The sequence below is a fragment of the Schistocerca serialis genome, chromosome 10 (genome assembly GCF_023864345.2).
Source record: "Schistocerca serialis cubense isolate TAMUIC-IGC-003099 chromosome 10, iqSchSeri2.2, whole genome shotgun sequence".
NCBI classification, from domain to species: domain Eukaryota; kingdom Metazoa; phylum Arthropoda; class Insecta; order Orthoptera; family Acrididae; genus Schistocerca; species Schistocerca serialis.
Genome location: NC_064647.1, coordinates 211,009,924 through 211,027,793, shown reverse-complemented (window position 1 = coordinate 211,027,793; position 17,870 = coordinate 211,009,924). Strand labels below are relative to the sequence as shown.

Sequence of the window (17,870 nt, the reverse complement as noted above, 5' to 3'; positions counted from 1 at the left end):
TATTACCCTTTATGCCGCCCGCTTTTCTGGTAGTCTGCTGAGATGATCAAAGAATTAGTTTTCCAAACATTTCAATATTTATGACGTGACATCTCGTGAACCATGAGACATCAAATAATATAATTCTGCAGGTAGAACACGTAGGTGTTAAGGATATGCTTCGTGAAGCCAAATACAATCCTGGAAATGGAAAAAGGAACACATTGACACCGGTGTGTCAGACCCACCATACTTGCTCCGGACACTGCGAGAGGGCTGTACAAGCAATGATCACACGCACGGCACAGCGGACACACCAGGAACCGCGGTGTTGGCCGTCGAATGGCGCTAGCTGCGCAGCATTTGTGCACCGCCGCCGTCAGTGTCAGCCAGTTTGCCGTGGCATACGGAGCTCCATCGCAGTCTTTAACACTGGTAGCATGCCGCGACAGCGTGGACGTGAACCGTATGTGCAGTTGACGGACTTTGAGCGAGGGCGTATAGTGGGCATGCGGGAGGCCGGGTGGACGTACCGCCGAATTGCTCAACACGTGGGGCGTGAGGTCTCCACAGTACATCGATGTTGTCGCCAGTGGTCGGCGGAAGGTGCACGTGCCCGTCGACCTGGGACCGGACCGCAGCGACGCACGGATGCACGCCAAGACCGTAGGATCCTACGCAGTGCCGTAGGGGACCGCACCGCCACTTCCCAGCAAATTAGGGACACTGTTGCTCCTGGGGTATCGGCGAGGACCATTCGCAACCGCCTCCATGAAGCTGGGCTACGGTCCCGCACACCGTTAGGCCGTCTTCCGCTCACGCCCCAACATCGTGCAGCCCGCCTCCAATGGTGTCGCGACAGGCGTGAATGGAGGGACGAATGGAGACGTGTCGTCTTCAGCGATGAGAGTCGCTTCTGCCTTGGTGCCAATGATGGTCGTATGCGCGTTTGGCGCCGTGCAGGTGAGCGCCACAATCAGGACTGCATACGACCGAGGCACACAGGGCCAACACCCGGCATCATGGTGTGGGGAGCGATCTCCTACACTGGCCGTACACCACTGGTGATCGTCGAGGGGACACTGAATAGCGCACGGTACATCCAAACCGTCATCGAACCCATCGTTCTACCATTCCTAGACCGGCAAGGCAACTTGCTGTTCCAACAGGACAATGCACGTCCGCATGTATCCCGTGCCACCCAACGTGCTCTAGAAGGTGTAAGTCAACTACCCTGGCCAGCAAGATCTCCGGATCTGTCCCCCATTGAGCATGTTTGGGACTGGATGAAGCGTCGTCTCACGCGGTCTGCACGTCCAGCACGAACGCTGGTCCAACTGAGGCGCCAGGTGGAAATGGCATGGCAAGCCGTTCCACAGGACTACATCCAGCATCTCTACGATCGTCTCCATGGGAGAATAGCAGCCTGCATTGCTGCGAAAGGTGGATATACACTGTACTAGTGCCGACATTGTGCATGCTCTGTTGCCTGTGTCTATGTGCCTGTGGTTCTGTCAGTGTGATCATGTGATGTATCTGACCCCAGGAATGTGTCAATAAAGTTTCCCCTTCCTGGGACAATGAATTCACGGTGTTCTTATTTCAATTTCCAGGAGTGTAGGAGTCCCTGGAGGGAACATGACGTTCTTTTCGAGAAACACTATTGAAAAAATTTAGAGAGCCGACATTTGAAGTTGACTGCCGAACGATTCTACTGACGCCAATGTACATTGCGTGTAAGGACCACGAAGATATGAGAAATTAGGGCTCTTGCGGAAGCATATAGACAGTCGTTTTTCTCTCGCTCTGTTTGCGAGAGGAACAGGAAAGGAAATGACTACTAGTCCCCATTCAGAAGATATAGTTGCTGAACATATGGAACGAGAAATTCCTCGTTCCATATTTTCGTTGCAAGCACGGACATAACAAGAATAACTGCAGCAGGACAAGATGACTAGCTGCTGAACAGTTTAAAGAAAACCTGAGTCTCATTTCAAATAGGTACTCCACTCATGCAATTATAGTCGGTGGTGACTTCAATCTATCCTCAATGTGCTGGAAAAATTATACGTTTAAACCCGGCGGCAGGCGTAAAACGTCATCCGAAATTGTACTGAATGCTTTCTCAGAAAATTATTTTGAACAATTAGCTCATGAGCCCAATCGAAGCGTAAATGGTTGCAAAAGCATACTTGACCTCTTAGCAACAAATAATTCTGGACAAATAGCGAGTGTTGTGACGAATACAGGGATTCGCGACCACAAGGCAGTTGCTGTTAGGCTGACTGAATACGGTAACACCCACAACCATCAAAAAGAAACGCAACGTGCATCTATTTAAAAAAGCTGATACAAATGCTCTTAACGCCGTTTTAAGAGACAGTCTTCACTCCATCCGATCTGATCATGTAAGTGTAGAAAAGTTCTGGAATGTTTTCAAAGAGATAGTATCGACGGCAATTGAGAGATATATACTACATAAGTGATGGTAGTGACCCTCCATGGTACACAAAACGGGTCAAATCGCTGTTGCAGAAGCAACGAAAAAAATGCCAAATTAAAAAGAACGCAAAATCCTCAAGATTGGCAAAGTTTTACAGAAGTTCGAAATATAGCGCGTATTTCAGTGAGAGATGCTTTTAATAATTTCCACAGCGAAACCCTGTCTCGGAATCTGGCAGTAAACCGAAAGAGATTCTGGTCCTATATAAAGCACACCAGTGGCAAGACGCAGTCAATACCTTCATTGCGCGAAAACAACGGTGAAGTCACTGATGACAGTGGCACTAAAGCAGAGTTATTAAACACGGTTTTCCGAAAATACACCAAACAAGACGAAGTAAATATTCCTGAATTCATTTCAAGGACAACTGCCAAGATGAGAAACATAGAAGTAGATGTCCTCGGTGTAGCAAAGCAGCTTAAATCATTTAATAAAAGGAAGGCTTCCGGTCCAGATTGTACACCAGTCAGGTTCCTCTCAAGAGTATGCTCATACAATAGCTCCATATTTAGCAATTACATACAACCGCTCGCTCACAGAAAGATCCGTACCTACAGACTGGAAAATTGCTCAAGTCACACTAAGACCCAAAAAGGGAAGTAGGAGTAATCCGCTGAATTACAGGCCTTTATCACTAACGTCGATTTGCAGTAGGATTTTGGAACATATACTGTATCCGAACATTATGAATTACCTCGAATAAAACGATTTATTGACACATAGTCAGCGCAGATTCAGAAAACATCGTCCCTGTGAAACACAAATAGCTCTTTATACTCATGAAGTAATGAGTGCTATCGACAGGGGATGTCAAATTGGTTCCATATTTTTAGATTTCCAGAAGGCTTTCGACACGGTTGCTCACAAGCGTCTTCTAACCAAACTGCGTGCCTATGGAACATCGCCTCAGTTGGGCGACTGGATTCGCGATTTCCTGTCAGAAAGGTCACAGTTCGTAGTAATAGACGGCAAGTCATCAAATAAAACAGAAGTAATATCCAGCGTCCCCCAAGGAAGTGTTATAGGCCTTCTATTGTTCCTGATCTATACTAACGACATAGGAGACAATCTGAGTAGCCGTCTTAGATTGTTTGCAAAAGATGCTGTCATTTACCGTATTGTAAAGTCATCAGATGACCAAAACGAATTGCAGAATGATTTAGATAAGATATCTGTACGGTGCGGATAGTGGCAATTGACCCTGAATAGAGAAAAGTGTAAAGTTACTCACATGAGTACTATTCGGTTATGCAATAAGTCACACTAATCTGAAGGTCGTAAATTCAACTAAATACTTAGGGATTACAATTACAAACTACCTAAATTGGAATTATAACATAGATAATGTTGTGGGTAGAGCAAACCATAGACTGCGACTCCTTGTCAGAACACTTAGAAGGTGCAACAGGTCTACTAAAGAGACTGGTTACCCCAAGCTTGTCCGCCCTATTCTGGAGTATTATTGTGCGGTGCGGGATCCGTATCAGGTGGGACTGACGGATGACATCGAAAAAGTTCAAAGAAGGGCGGCTCGTTTTGTATTATCGCGAAATAGGGGAGACAGTGTCACAGACATGATACGTGAATTGGCGTGGCAATCATTTCGTTACGACAGGATCTTCTCATGAAATTTCAATCACCAGTTTTCTCCTCCGATTGCGAAAACATTCTGCTGGCAGCCACCTACATAGGGAGAAATGATCATCACGGTAAAATAAGAGAAATCAGGGCTCGCGCAGAAAAATTTAAGTGTTCGCTTTTCGCGCGCATCATACGAGAGTGGAACGGTAAAGGTGGTGGTTCATTGAACCCTCTGCCAGGCACTTTATTGTAAATAACAGAGTCATTATGTAGATGCAGATTTGGTATAGGGTCCCTACCGCCACACGCCGGCCGGTGGCCTGCAGACTATCTACACTCAGTCGCAAAAGTATTCGGACAGTGGGAAGTTTCACAATGAGTACCCGAGAAACACTGGCTGTGAAACCAATACATATTTATTAGCAATATATATGCGTAACAACATTAATTACAAAAGAATTATTGTATTAATTCGTTTCCAAAACATGAATAACAGAAAAATTAACAACAAAAATGAAACATCCTGCACACACTGCTGCTACAAAAGTATTCGGACACTGTCCAACAAAATTTTCATAAGTTGTACGACGAAAATGTCAATACCTTGTGGGTCCACCTTTCATTTTCAATGTCTCCTCCAATCTACTAGGTATACTTTCCACGAGTTTTTTCGTGAAATTTGGGCCTATATTTGCCCATTCTTGGCGCAGTTTCTCTTTCAAGGTCTCCTTCGTGTAGATGTACGCGCGTAGGGTCCGTTTCAATTTATTCCACAAATCTTCGATTGGGTTAAGGTCTGGTGATTGGGGAGGGGGGTGCAATACTTTCGGACAATTGAAGAGCAACCAAATTTGTACAATATGCGCGGTATGCTTGGGATCATTATCCTGATAAAAATGAAAGTTGTTCGCAATACCTAAATGTCGTGCCATGATGCTCCCACCTCCAAACTTTACTGTTGGTTTGAGGTTCCTGGGATTCAGATCTTCTTCATTGGTCTTTCGCCACACGTTTGTCTTTCCATCGCTTTGACATAATGTAAATTTACATTCGTCGCAAAATATCACCCTATTCCACCAAGCCTGATCGTATTCGGCGTATTCCCTCGCAAACTGCATACTTTTCTTCTGGTTCACTGCATTTATGAATGGCTTTCGCCGTGCCACTCGATCATGATACTGCGATCGTCGTAGTACTCTCCGCACAGTTTCGGGATGAACTTTTATACCGAGGTCTCCCTCCACCTCACTTGCAATTCGTGTGGCAGATATTTTCGGATTCTGTTGTACCTTTCGCACAATCACACGTTCATCTCTCTGTGAAAATGTCCGTGGCCGTCCTGTGCTGCAACGGAATTCCAATCGGTCTTCTTTGTCGAACCGTTTAATAATGTCGTGAACTGTAATTTTCTTCATGTTCACTATTGCGGCAATTTCCCTGCAGGTTTTCCCCTTCGCGTGATGATAAACGACAAGTTGCCTTTGCTCGAACGTCCCATCGTCGACCTGCACAGGCTCGCGATACGTGTTCGCTAATCATCGCTATCGTCTCGCGGAAATGTCGGACACACTGCAGTCGCTTCACCCTCCGCGCGTCACGGAATGAACTATTCTCTCACGTTGTCCGCCTTTGTCCGAATACTGTTGTTGCACCTTCCCATGTCGTTTTCAGGAAATATTACGTAACAGACACATGTCCAACAACAATTCTTCGTATTTGACGCGTGTTTCATGTTGCGACATCGTACCCAGAGTCCCAAATACATTACAAAGTGCAGTTTCTGCATTTGTTTATGCGGCAAACTGCAAAATTATGCGCCGTTACGTGCTGTCCGAATACTTTCGCGACTGAGTGTATGTGGAAGTGGATGTAGTTGATGTTTCATCGGGCAGTACGTGAACGTTTCCACGCCCCCCCCCCCCCCCCCAGACGAGCGCACGGGACGAGAATACAGCCGCCGTTGACCTGCGGGGAAGGCAGCCGAGGTGGGTGAGGTTAGGCGGCAAAAGGGCGTCGCGCTCCCAGTGGAATTCGGGTCGCGTGCCCGACTTCTTCGTTCCGCAGCCTTCTCCATCTGACTGCTCTCTGCTGGAAACCCTCCTATCGACGCATCAGCGTCAACAGTGTTCACCTCACTGCGGATAAGGCTATTGTTTCTGAAGTCTCTATACCTCAATCGGTAGAAACGGAACCCTTATAGCGTCACTTTCTTGTCCGCCTATCTGTCTACCTGTCCGTCTCTTAAGGGGGGTAGGACGTGAAACGGGCCGACTTGGAGCAGGAGAGGCACCACAGGACATTTTAATTTACACTGGCTATAATTTTACAAATAAATTCATAAAACTGTTAGCATGACCAGGAAGGATTCAGGATTCACACTCATAGCAGAGGAAGTTCAAAAACATGTTGTTGTTGTTGTGGTCTTCAGTCCTGAGATTGGTTTGATGCAGCTCTCCATGCTACTCTATCCTGTGCAGGCTTCTTCATCTCCCAGTACCTACTGCAGCCTACATCCTTCTGAATCAGCGTAGTGTATTCATCTCTTGGTCTCCTTCTACGATTTTTACCCTCCACGCTGCCCTCCAATACTAAATTGGTGATCCCTTGATGCCTCAGAACATGTCCTACCAACCGATCCCTTCTTCTAGTCAAGTTACGCCTCAAACTCCTCCCCAATTCTATTCAATACCTCCTCATTAGTTGTGTGATCTACCCATCTAATCTTCAGCATTCTTCTGTAGCACCACATTTCGAAAGCTTCTATTCTCTTCTTGTCCAAACTATTTATCGTCCATGTTTCACTTCCATACATGGCTACACTCCATACAAATACTTTCAGAAACGACTTCCTGACATTTAAATCTATACTCGATGTTAACAAATTTCTCTTCTTCAGAAACTCTTTCCTTGCCATTGCCAGTCTACATTTTATATCCTCTCTACTTCGACCATCATCACTTGTTTTGCTTCCCAAATAGCAAAACTCCTTCACTACTTTAAGTGTTTTGCTTTTGTTGATGATCATCTTATATCCTCCTTTCAAGACACTGTCCATTCCGTTCAACTGCTCTTCCAAGTCCTTTGCTGTCTCTGACAGAATTACAATGTCATCGGCGAACCTCAAAGTTTTTATTTCTTCTCCATGGATTCTAATACCTACTCCGAACTAACAAAACAATTTTTTTTTTTTACATGTGAAATTTCATCATTTTTTCACTTGGTATTAGCTGCATTTGTTGCTGTAGGTACACTTTTCTTCATAAGTAAGAGAGATTCTTCGATGAATTTTTCACAGCATACAAACCATACTTACAGGTGTATGAAACTCTAAAATTTCCCAAATCTGTTAAAAACTGTGGTAAAAATTGGGATAATTAACTATAAAATTCGAGTTTTCTCTAAACACGAAGTTTGAAACGTAACAGCCCATTCATTTTTACATAGATTAAATAAATTCAACGAAAAATCATCGATATGAACTTTCGGAGCCAAAGGCACACTCGTGTACCCTTGATGACTGCACGACACGAAGCTTTACGCCTCGCCTGGGCCCGTCAACAGCGACAATGGACTGTCGATGATTAGAAAAACATTGTCTGGTCGGGTGAGTCTCGTTTCAAACTGTATTGAGCGGATGAGCGTGTAAGGGTATGGAGACAGCCTCATGAATCCATGGACGCTGCAACATCGTTAGGGGACTGTTCAAGCTGGTGCATCCATTTATGTCCATTGTGCACTCCTACGAACTTGGGTAATTCCAACAGGGCAATGCGACGCCCCACACGTCCAGAATTGCTACACAATGGTTCCAGGAACACTTTTCTCAGTTTAAACAATTCCGCTGGCCACCAAACTCCCCAGACGTGAACATTATTCAGTATATCTGGGATGCCCTGCAACCTGCTGTAAAAAGAGATCTCCACCCACTCGCACTCTTACGGATTTATGGACAGCCCTGCAGGATTCATGGTGTTAATTCCCTCCAGCACTCCTTCAGACATCAGTCGAGTCCATGCCACGTCGTGTTGCGGCAGATCTCCATGCTCGCGGGGGCCCTACACGATACTACGCAGGTGTACCAGTTTGTTTGGCTCTTCAGTGTATTTACAATAGCAGAAAACATTTGAGAACCTTACAGTTGTTGTTGACTTGAGTGCAAAGTGTCCTGCGTCAGACCTCTCATAGATGCTGTAGCATGTGTCGTGTTAACCCAGCCCTTGTTTTAGTCGTGCCATAAATGTACTTTCTCACCAATCTAATGCAGGGCCCAGGTACACAGCCGTACTGGGTCGGTACTTCTGAAGTTCTGTGTGTGTTTGTGTGTAGAACAGGCAGACAGAGAGGCCCTTGTTAAGGCGCCCCAACTGGGTCAGGGCTACGCGAAAAGCGACACCGCAGCCCGAGGTCAGTTCCGTTAGCCCTGCCTGGCTGGGCACAAGTGAGCGGGCTTTCGTGTCGCGGCCCGGCACGGTCGGGGTCTGACCACATCGTATCTGACAGCTGGCCTCGTGGACGTCCGCAGGAAATTTTCCACCAGGGGAGCAAACTGCCACGTTTCATACGAGGGCGTGCTATCAAGTAAAGCCTCCGAATTTTCTTTATTCTGGTCTCAATATTGCTTCTAGTATCACATGTGATGCATGTCATTCGGCGAACTTTCTTGATTGACTGACGCAATTTACAATCTTCTACCGCTGTAGAGCTCCGAACTGTAGATTTTAACATGGCGGTGTGCATCGTAGCTACACTGATGAGCCAAAACATTATAACCACTGCCCACCGCAAGTTTGAATGCTTTCTCGGGTGCTGCGGGCAAGTGACGCAGTAAGGAAAGAATTTAAGCGGAAGAGAGACGAATTGGCAGTCAGTATAGCAAAGATATGCGCCGCAAATGCGGAAATCCACCGATATAAGCGGTTTTGACAAAGGGCACAGTGGTCGCGCTGTGACTGGAAACGTTGTTGTTGTTGTGGTCTTCAGTCCTGAGACTGGTTTGGTGCAGCTCTCCATGCTACTCTATCCTGTGCAGGCTTCTTCATCTCCCAGTACCTACTGCAGCCTACATCCTTCTGAATCTGTTTAGTGTATTCATCTCTTGGTCTCCCTCTACGATTTTTACCCTCCACGCTGCCCTCCAATACTAAATTGGTGACCCCTTGATGCCTCAGAACATGTCCTACCAACCGATCCCTTCTTCTAGTGAAGTTGTGCCACAAACTTCTCTTCTCCCCAATCCTATTAAACACCTTCTCATTAGTTATGTGACCTAACCATCTAATCTTCAGGATTCTTCTGTAGCACCACATTTCGAACGCTTCTATTCTCTCTTGTCTAAAATATTTATCGTCCATGTTTCACTTCCATACATGGCTACACTCCATACAAATACTTTCAGAAACGACTTCCTGACACTTAAATCTATACTCGATGTTAACAAATTTCTCTTCTTCAGAAACGCTTTCCTTGCCATTGCCAGTCTACATTTTATATCCTCTCTACTTCGACCATCATCGGTTATTTTGCTTCCCAAATAGCAAAACTCCTTTACTACTTTAAGTGTCTCATTTCCTAATCTAATTCCCTCAGCATCACCCGACTTAATTCGACTACATTCCATTATCCTCGTTTTGCTTTTGTTGATGTTCATCTTATAGCCTCCTTTCATGACACTGTCCATTCCGTTCAACTGCTCTTCCAAGTCCTTTGCTGTCTCTGACAGAATTACAATGTCATCGGCGAACCTCAAAGTTTTTGAAACTTCCTGGCAGATTAAAACTGAGTGCGCCGACCGAGACTCGAACTCGGGACCTTTGCCTTTCGCGGGCAAGTGCTCTACCATCTGAGCTACCCAAGCACGACTCACGCCCGGCCCTCACAGCTTTACTTCTGCCAGTATCTCGTCTCCTACCTTTCAAACTTTACAGAAGCTCTCCTGCGAACCATGCAGAACTAGCACTCCTGAAAGAAAGGATATTGTGGAGACATGGCTTAGCCACAGCTTAGGGGATGTTTCCAGAATGAGATTTTCAATCTGCAGCGGAGTGTGCGCTGATATGAAACTTCCTGGCAGATTAAAACGCGAAAGGCAAACGTCCCTAGTTCGAATCTCCGTCGGCGCACACAGTTTTAATCTGCCAGGAAGTTTCATATCAGCGCGCACTCCGCTGCAGAGTGAAAATCTCATTCTGGCTCAAAGTTTTTATTTCTTCTCCATGGATTTTAATTCCCAATGCGAACTTTTCTTTTGTTTCCTTTATTGCTTGCTCAGTATAAAGATTCAATAACATCGGGGACAGGCTACAACCCTGTCTCACTCCCTTCCCAACCACTGCTTCCCTTTCATATCCCTCGACTCTTATAACTGCCATCTGTTTTCTGTACAATTTGTAAATAGCCTTTCGCTCCCTGTATTTTACCCCTGCAACCTTCAGAATTTGAAAAACAGTATTCCAGTCAACATTGTCAAAAGCTTTCTCTAAGTCTACAAGTGCTAGAAAGGTAGGTTTGCCTTTCCTTAATCTTTCCTCTAAGGTACGTCGTAGGGTCAGTATTGCCTCACGGGCTCCAACATTTCTACGGAATCCAAAATGCTCTTCCCCGAGGTCGGCTTCTATCAGTTTTTCCATTCGTCTGTAAAGAATTCGCGTTAGTATTTTGCAGCTGTGACTTATTAAACTGATAGTTCGGTAATTTTCACATCTGTCGACACCTACTTACTTTGGGATTGGAATAATTATATTCTTCTTGAAGTCTGAGGGAATTTCGCCTGTCTCAAACATCTTGCTCACAGATGGTACAGTTTTGTCAGGACTGGCTCTCCCAAGGCTGTCAGTAGTTCTAATGGAATGTTGTCTACTCCGGGGGCCTTGTTTCGACTCAGGTCTTTCAGTGCTGACTGGAAACGAGAATCTCCGAAACAGGCGAAATTGGTCGCCTGTTGGCGTATTGCTGTCGTGAGCACCTAGAGTGGTTAGGAATGGTGAAATAACGACTGGCCGTATGGTATTGGACAACCAAGTCTCATCAGAAAACGAAGAGGTCGGGGGATCCTCACTGAGTAATCGAGGATAGACAGCTATCCTGTGGCAGATGTGACGACACAGTACAATGCCGGTGCAGCCACATGTGTTTCGGAGTACACCGTTCAAACGCCATTGTTCGATATGGACTCTTAAGTGCTCCAGAGTAGACACAACGACATCGTCAGTTTCTGGAGACTAGAAATCTACTCTGTAGGAGCCAGCATGGGTTTCGAAAAAGACGATCGTGTGAAACCCAGCTCCGCAAGGCGTTCGATACAGTTCCCCACAGTCGTTTAATGAACAAAGTAAGAGCATATGGACTATCAGATCAATTGAGTGACTGGATTGAAGAGTTCCCACATAACAGAACGCAGCATGTCATTCTCAGTGTAGAGAAGTCTTCCGAAGTAAGAGTGATTTCAAGTGTCCCGCTGGGGAGTGTCGTAGGACCGTTGCTATTCAAAATATACATAAATGACCTTGGGGATGACATCGGAAGTTCACTGAGGCTTTTTGCGGATGATGCTGTGGTATATCGAGAGGTTGTAAAAATGGAAAATTGTACTGAAATGCAGGAGGATCTGCAACGAACTGACGCATGGTGCAGGGAAATGCAACTTAATCTCAATGCTCAATGTAGACAAGTGTAACGTGCTGCGAATACATAGAAAGATAGATCCCTTATCATTTAACTACAATATAGCAGGTCAGCAACTGGAAGCAGTTAATTCCATAAATTATCTGGGAGTATGCATTAAGAGTGATTTAAAATGGAATGATCATATAAAGTTGATCGTCGTTAAAGCAGATGCCAGACTGAGATTCATTGGAAGAATCCTAAGCAAATGCAATCCGAAAACAAAGGAAGTAGGTTACAGTATGATAGTTCAAATGGCTCTGAGCACTATGGGACTCAACTGCTGTGGTCATCAGTCCCCTAGAACTTAGAACTACTTAAATCTAACTAACCTAAGGACATCACACACATCCATGCCCTAGGCAGGATTCGAACCTGCGACCGTAGCAGTCGCACGGTTCCGCACTGCGCGCCTAGAACTGCGAGACCACCGCGGCCGGCAGTATGATAGTTCGCTCACTGCTTGAATACTGCTCAGCAGTGTGGGATCCGTACCAGATAGGGATGATAGTAGGGATGATAGAAGAGATAGAGAAGATCCAACGGAGAATGTGCTTCGTTACAGGATCATTTAGAAATCGCGAAAGCGTTATGGAGATGATAAACTCCAGTTGAAGACTCTACAGGAGAGACGCTCAGTAGCTCGGTACGGGCTTTTGTTGAAGTTTCGAGAACATACATTCACCGAGGAGTCAAGCAGCATATTGCTCCCTCCCACCTATATCTCGCGAAGAGACCATGTGGATAAAATCAGAGAGATTAGAGCCCACACAGAGGCATACCGACAATCCTTCTTTCCACGAACAGTACGAGACTGTAATAGAAGGGAGAAACCATAGAGGTACTCAAGGTACCCTCCGCCACACACCGTCAGGTGGCTTGCGGAGTATGGATGTAGATGTAGATGTAGAATGCAGTGGGCACAGCATCACTGAGTGTTCACCGTGGATGAATAGAAACATGTCGCCTGTCGAATGAATCGCATTTCTTGTTACACCAGGTCGGTGGTTGGGTCCTTACACGCTGCCGTCCAGGTGAATGGCTGCACAAAACACGCACCACTCCACAGCGGCAAGCCGACGAGGGCAGAATTATGCTGTTGGGCTTCCAGGGGATCTGTGGTGGTAGCCGAAGGCATTATGACAACAGTGAACTGCGTCAACATTACTGCGGACTACGTGCATCGCTGCATGCTTGAAGTCTCACGCTACGGCATGACATCTTCCAGCAGGATAACTGTCCATGATGCAAGGTTTGAGAGGCACTGTAGTGAACTCACATTGATGTCTTGGCCAGCAATGTCCCTGATCTGTACCCACTGAAACACACATCGGGCGCCAGCTGTGTGCCTGTAAACCATTATCCCATAATTTGTGGGAATTGCTTGACCTTTGCGTAGACATCTGGCGCCACTTACTTTAGGAATCCTGTCAAGGATTTGTAAATCCATACCAAGCAGAATCTCTGTTGTATAGTGTTTGAAAAGTAGAACAACACGCTATTAAAGAGGTGGTTATAGAGTTTTGACTCTTCGGTGAATGTCAGTGGTGAGAAGCAGCTCGGTGTATTCAAGTTTCTAACCGCAGGAAACTTGCCTGCAATTGAAATGCATAGAAGAATGAAAGCTGTGTACGGTGATGATCGCATCGACATCAGTAAAGTGTCACGTTGGGTTTTGTGTGCTCGTAATGAAGGAAATGGTGGTGCTAACCTCAAAGTGTGTGACAGAGATCCACGAACACAAATTTGATCTGTTTCTTCACGGTTGACATAAACAAGCGTTGACAGTGACTATCTGGTTGTTTCCCCCTAGTTCTTTGGGACTTTTTAATCACGTCTCACGCCTTGAATATAAGCGGGAAGAATTTCATCAGTGATGTAATGAAGCAAGGGAGACAGAAAACGAGAGGAGTTCTTGAACATGAGAAGGGAAGTTGGTCGTAGGCTACGGGCAAAGAAGAGGGATTATTTGAACAATCAAATTACAAAAATGGAAACAAACATTAAAACAAAAAACATTAGGGAACTTTACCTAGACATAAATGGGTATAGGAAGGCTAGGACAAATGCACTTCGAGGGGATGCTGGGGGAATACTGACAGACCGCAGTGCTATATTAAGTAAATGGAGGGCGTATTTTGAGCATCTATGAAATGTACACCAGGAAGCAGGAAATGAGTAGGTGTACGAAATACATACAGCAGAAACCCAGATACCTGAGCCAACGTTAAAGGAAGTAAGAGATGCGATCAACAAATTGAAAAACCATAAAGCACCAGGATCAGATTGCATAACTGCAGAATTAGTTAAAAATGGGAGACAGAAATTGGTGGAAATAGTTCACAAAGTGATAACTAAAGTATGGAACTCAGAGATGATACCTGAAGAGTGGCAGGAGTCGATTCTGATCCCAATTTTTAAGAAAGGTGACAAAATGGATTGTAGTAATTATAGAGGGATATCGCTACTACCAGTATGTTCCAAAATTTTCTCGAATATTCTGCTAAGCAGGCTTACTCCATATGCAGATAAAATTGTGGGGGATTACCAAGCCAGCTTTCGGAGGAACAGATTAACTATAGACCAAATATTCACCCTGCGTCAAATTTTCGAAAAGAAATGGGAATACAATAAACCAGTTCAGAATCTTTTCATAGATTTTACAAAAGCATATGATTAAGTATTGCAGTCAAAATTGCACAGGATTCTTTTGGAACTTGGAATACCAAAGAAGTATGTTAGACTTATAGAAGCGAGTTTGAAAAACAAAAAGGTAGAGTACGCGTGGGGAAATTGGAGTCAGAAGAATTTGTAATATAGAACGGACTTAAGCAGGAAGATGCACTGTCTCCGCTACTTTTTAATTTAGTCCTAGAATATATTGTACGAATGGCAACAGATAATTCAGAGGGTGTGGAGTTAAATGGAAATATTAAGATATTAGGGTATGCAGATGATCTAAACATCATTAGCGATAGGAAAGAATCTGTAACAGCAAATGCGAATGCGTTAATCAAGGCTAGTGAAGATGTAGGTCTAAAGATAAGTGAAAACAAAACTAAATACCTGGTTACTACTAGAATGCCAACAGCAGTAGATCAGGAAATGTTAAGAGTTGGAGACAAGCAGTTTGAAAAAGTGAACACATTTAAGTATCTAGGCGTGGACATCACTTCGAAAAATGAGATTGAATCCGAACTGAAGAAGAGATTACGGGCGGGAAATGCGTGCTACTTCTCACTCAATAGATTACTTTCATCGCGGATATTGTCTAGGAATTTAAAGATTAGAATATACAAAACTATTATCCTACCAGTTATGCTGTATGGGCTTGAGACTTGGTCTCTCACTGTGCAAAACAAAAAGCCGTTTCGAGTATTCAAAAACAAAATTATGAGGAAAATTTTCGGGGCAAAAAGGGATGACATTAGCGGAGAGTCGCGAAAGCTGCATAACGAAGAGGTTCACGAACTCTATTCAAGCCCTGACATAATCAGTATCGTTAAATCACGTAGGCTGCGATGGGCGGGTCACGTAGCTCGAATGGATGAGGGCAGGGCAGCGCGCAGAGTACTGGTAGGGCACCTAGAGGGAAAACGTCCTGTGGGGAGACCGAGGCGTAGATGGGAAGACAATGTGAAAGCTGATTTAAGGAGCCTAGGTATTGAAGGTGAATGGAAGTAAATAGCTCAAGACAGGGGCAGATGGCGAAAATACACTCCTGGAAATTGAAATAAGAACACCGTGAATTCATTGTCCCAGGAAGGGGAAACTTTATTGACACATTCCTGGGGTCAGATACATCACATGATCACACTGACAGAACCACAGGCACATAGACACAGGCAACAGAGCATGCACAATGTCGGCACTAGTACAGTGTATATCCACCTTTCGCAGCAATGCAGGCTGCTATTCTCCCATGGAGACGATCGTAGAGATGCTGGATGTAGTCCTGTGGAACGGCTTGCCATGCCATTTCCACCTGGCGCCTCAGTTGGACCAGCGTTCGTGCTGGACGTGCAGACCGCGTGAGACGACGCTTCATCCAGTCCCAAACATGCTCAATGGGGGACAGATCCGGAGATCTTGCTGGCCAGGGTAGTTGACTTACACCTTCTAGAGCACGTTGGGTGGCACGGGATACATGCGGACGTGCATTGTCCTGTTGGAACAGCAAGTTCCCTTGCCGGTCTAGGAATGGTAGAACGATGGGTTCGATGACGGTTTGGATGTACCGTGCACTATTCAGTGTCCCCTCGACGATCACCAGTGGTGTACGGCCAGTGTAGGAGATCGCTCCCCACACCATGATGCCGGGTGTTGGCCCTGTGTGCCTCGGTCGTATGCAGTCCTGATTGTGGCGCTCACCTGCATGGCGCCAAACACGCATACGACCATCATTGGCACCAAGGCAGAAGCGACTCTCATCGCTGAAGACGACACGTCTCCATTCGTCCCTCCATTCACGCCTGTCGCGACACCACTGGAGGCGGGCTGCACGATGTTGGGGCGTGAGCGGAAGATGGCCTAACGGTGTGCGGGACCGTAGCCCAGCTTCATGGAGACGGTTGCGAATGGTCCTCGCCGATACCCCAGGAGCAACAGTGTCCCTAATTTGCTGGGAAGTGGCGGTGCGGTCCCCTACGGCACTGCGTAGGATCCTACGGTCTTGGCGTGCATCCGTGCGTCGCTGCGGTCCGGTCCCAGGTCGACGGGCACGTGCACCTTCCGCCGACCACTGGCGACAACATCGATGTACTGTGGAGACCTCACGCCCCACGTGTTGAGCAATTCGGCGGTACGTCCACCCGGCCTCCCGCATGCCCACTATACGCCCTCGCTCAAAGTCCGTCAACTGCACATACGGTTCACGTCCACGCTGTCGCGGCATGCTACCAGTGTTAAAGACTGCGATGGAGCTCCGTATGCCACGGCAAACTGGCTGACACTGACGGCGGCGGTGCACAAATGCTGCGCAGCTAGCGCCATTCGACGGCCAACACCGCGGTTCCTGGTGTGTCCGCTGTGCCGTGCGTGTGATCATTGCTTGTACAGCCCTCTCGCAGTGTCCGGAGCAAGTATGGTGGGTCTGACACACCGGTGTCAATGTGTCCTTTTTTCCATTTCCAGGAGTGTACGTTGCTGCGGTAATGGACTCTCGAGTCTGGTATGACAAGTGAGTAAGTAAGTAAGTAAGTAAGATGTAATGAAGCATCGACTGTGGCTATCTGGCTGTCAACTCCCGATTCTATAAGGCTTTCAATTTCGTTCGACGCCTCTGTCACCATTAGCACGAGTTTTTATTCGATTACCTGCTGATGCCTAGAACAGGCGAAACGCGTCACATGTTAAGGTTGAGAAAACCTATCTTGTGCAACCAAGGCTGTTTTCTTCTGTATCTAAAGATCTATTACTGTTGCTGTACCTGTGCCAACGCGGTAATTACGAAGTGGAGTGATTTTAATAATTTCAAACGTCTTTCTCGCTGATCTCTGCCTCTCACCCGAGGAAAAAAGTTGGTACAGTAAAACTACATCATCAGGCATAACGTCTTACTTCGCAACACATATCGCAGACAATATCCACACAGACCACTGAATGTCCCTGGAACGTAATATCACGGAACGGCGCATACTTCAGGAGATACTACGTCAAATATTCAGTTGGCACTCCGTCTTCAGGCCACGAGTGGCCTACCGGGACCATCCGACCGCCGTGTCATCCTCGGTGGAGGATGCGAATAGCAGGGGGGTGGGGTCCGCACACCGCTCTCTCGGTCGTAAGATGGTATTCTTGACCGAAGCCGCTACTGTTCGGTCGAATAGCTCCTCAATTGGCATCACGAGGCCGAGTGCACCCTGAAAAATGGCAACAGCGCATGGCGGCCTGGATGGTCACCCATCCAAGTGCCGACCACGCCCGACAGCGCTTAACTGCGGTGATCTCACGGGAACCGGTGTATCCACTGCGGCAAGGCCGTTGCCCGAATCGGATGTTTTACGCTTGGAATTTCGATACTTTAAGTTGTCGAACGTGAACGTTGAGCGTGCCGATTTCAACGTGCTGTTGAACGTTCAGAAACGATACGACTTCTGCATCGGTACGTGGGCCCAACGTCGTACACGCGATCGCAACGCTCTCCAGC

General features: G+C 46.2%; 1 protein-coding gene and 1 pseudogene across 1 annotated transcript in view; both read right to left on the bottom strand.

The window, feature by feature from the left end:
* The window catches only part of LOC126424790 (RAC serine/threonine-protein kinase), a 770,672-nt gene that overhangs the window by 552,005 nt on the left and 200,797 nt on the right, over nucleotides 1-17,870 (bottom strand). The gene's annotated exons all lie outside the window — the stretch shown is intronic.
* LOC126425333 (5S ribosomal RNA) lies at nucleotides 17,592-17,709 on the bottom strand (annotated as a pseudogene).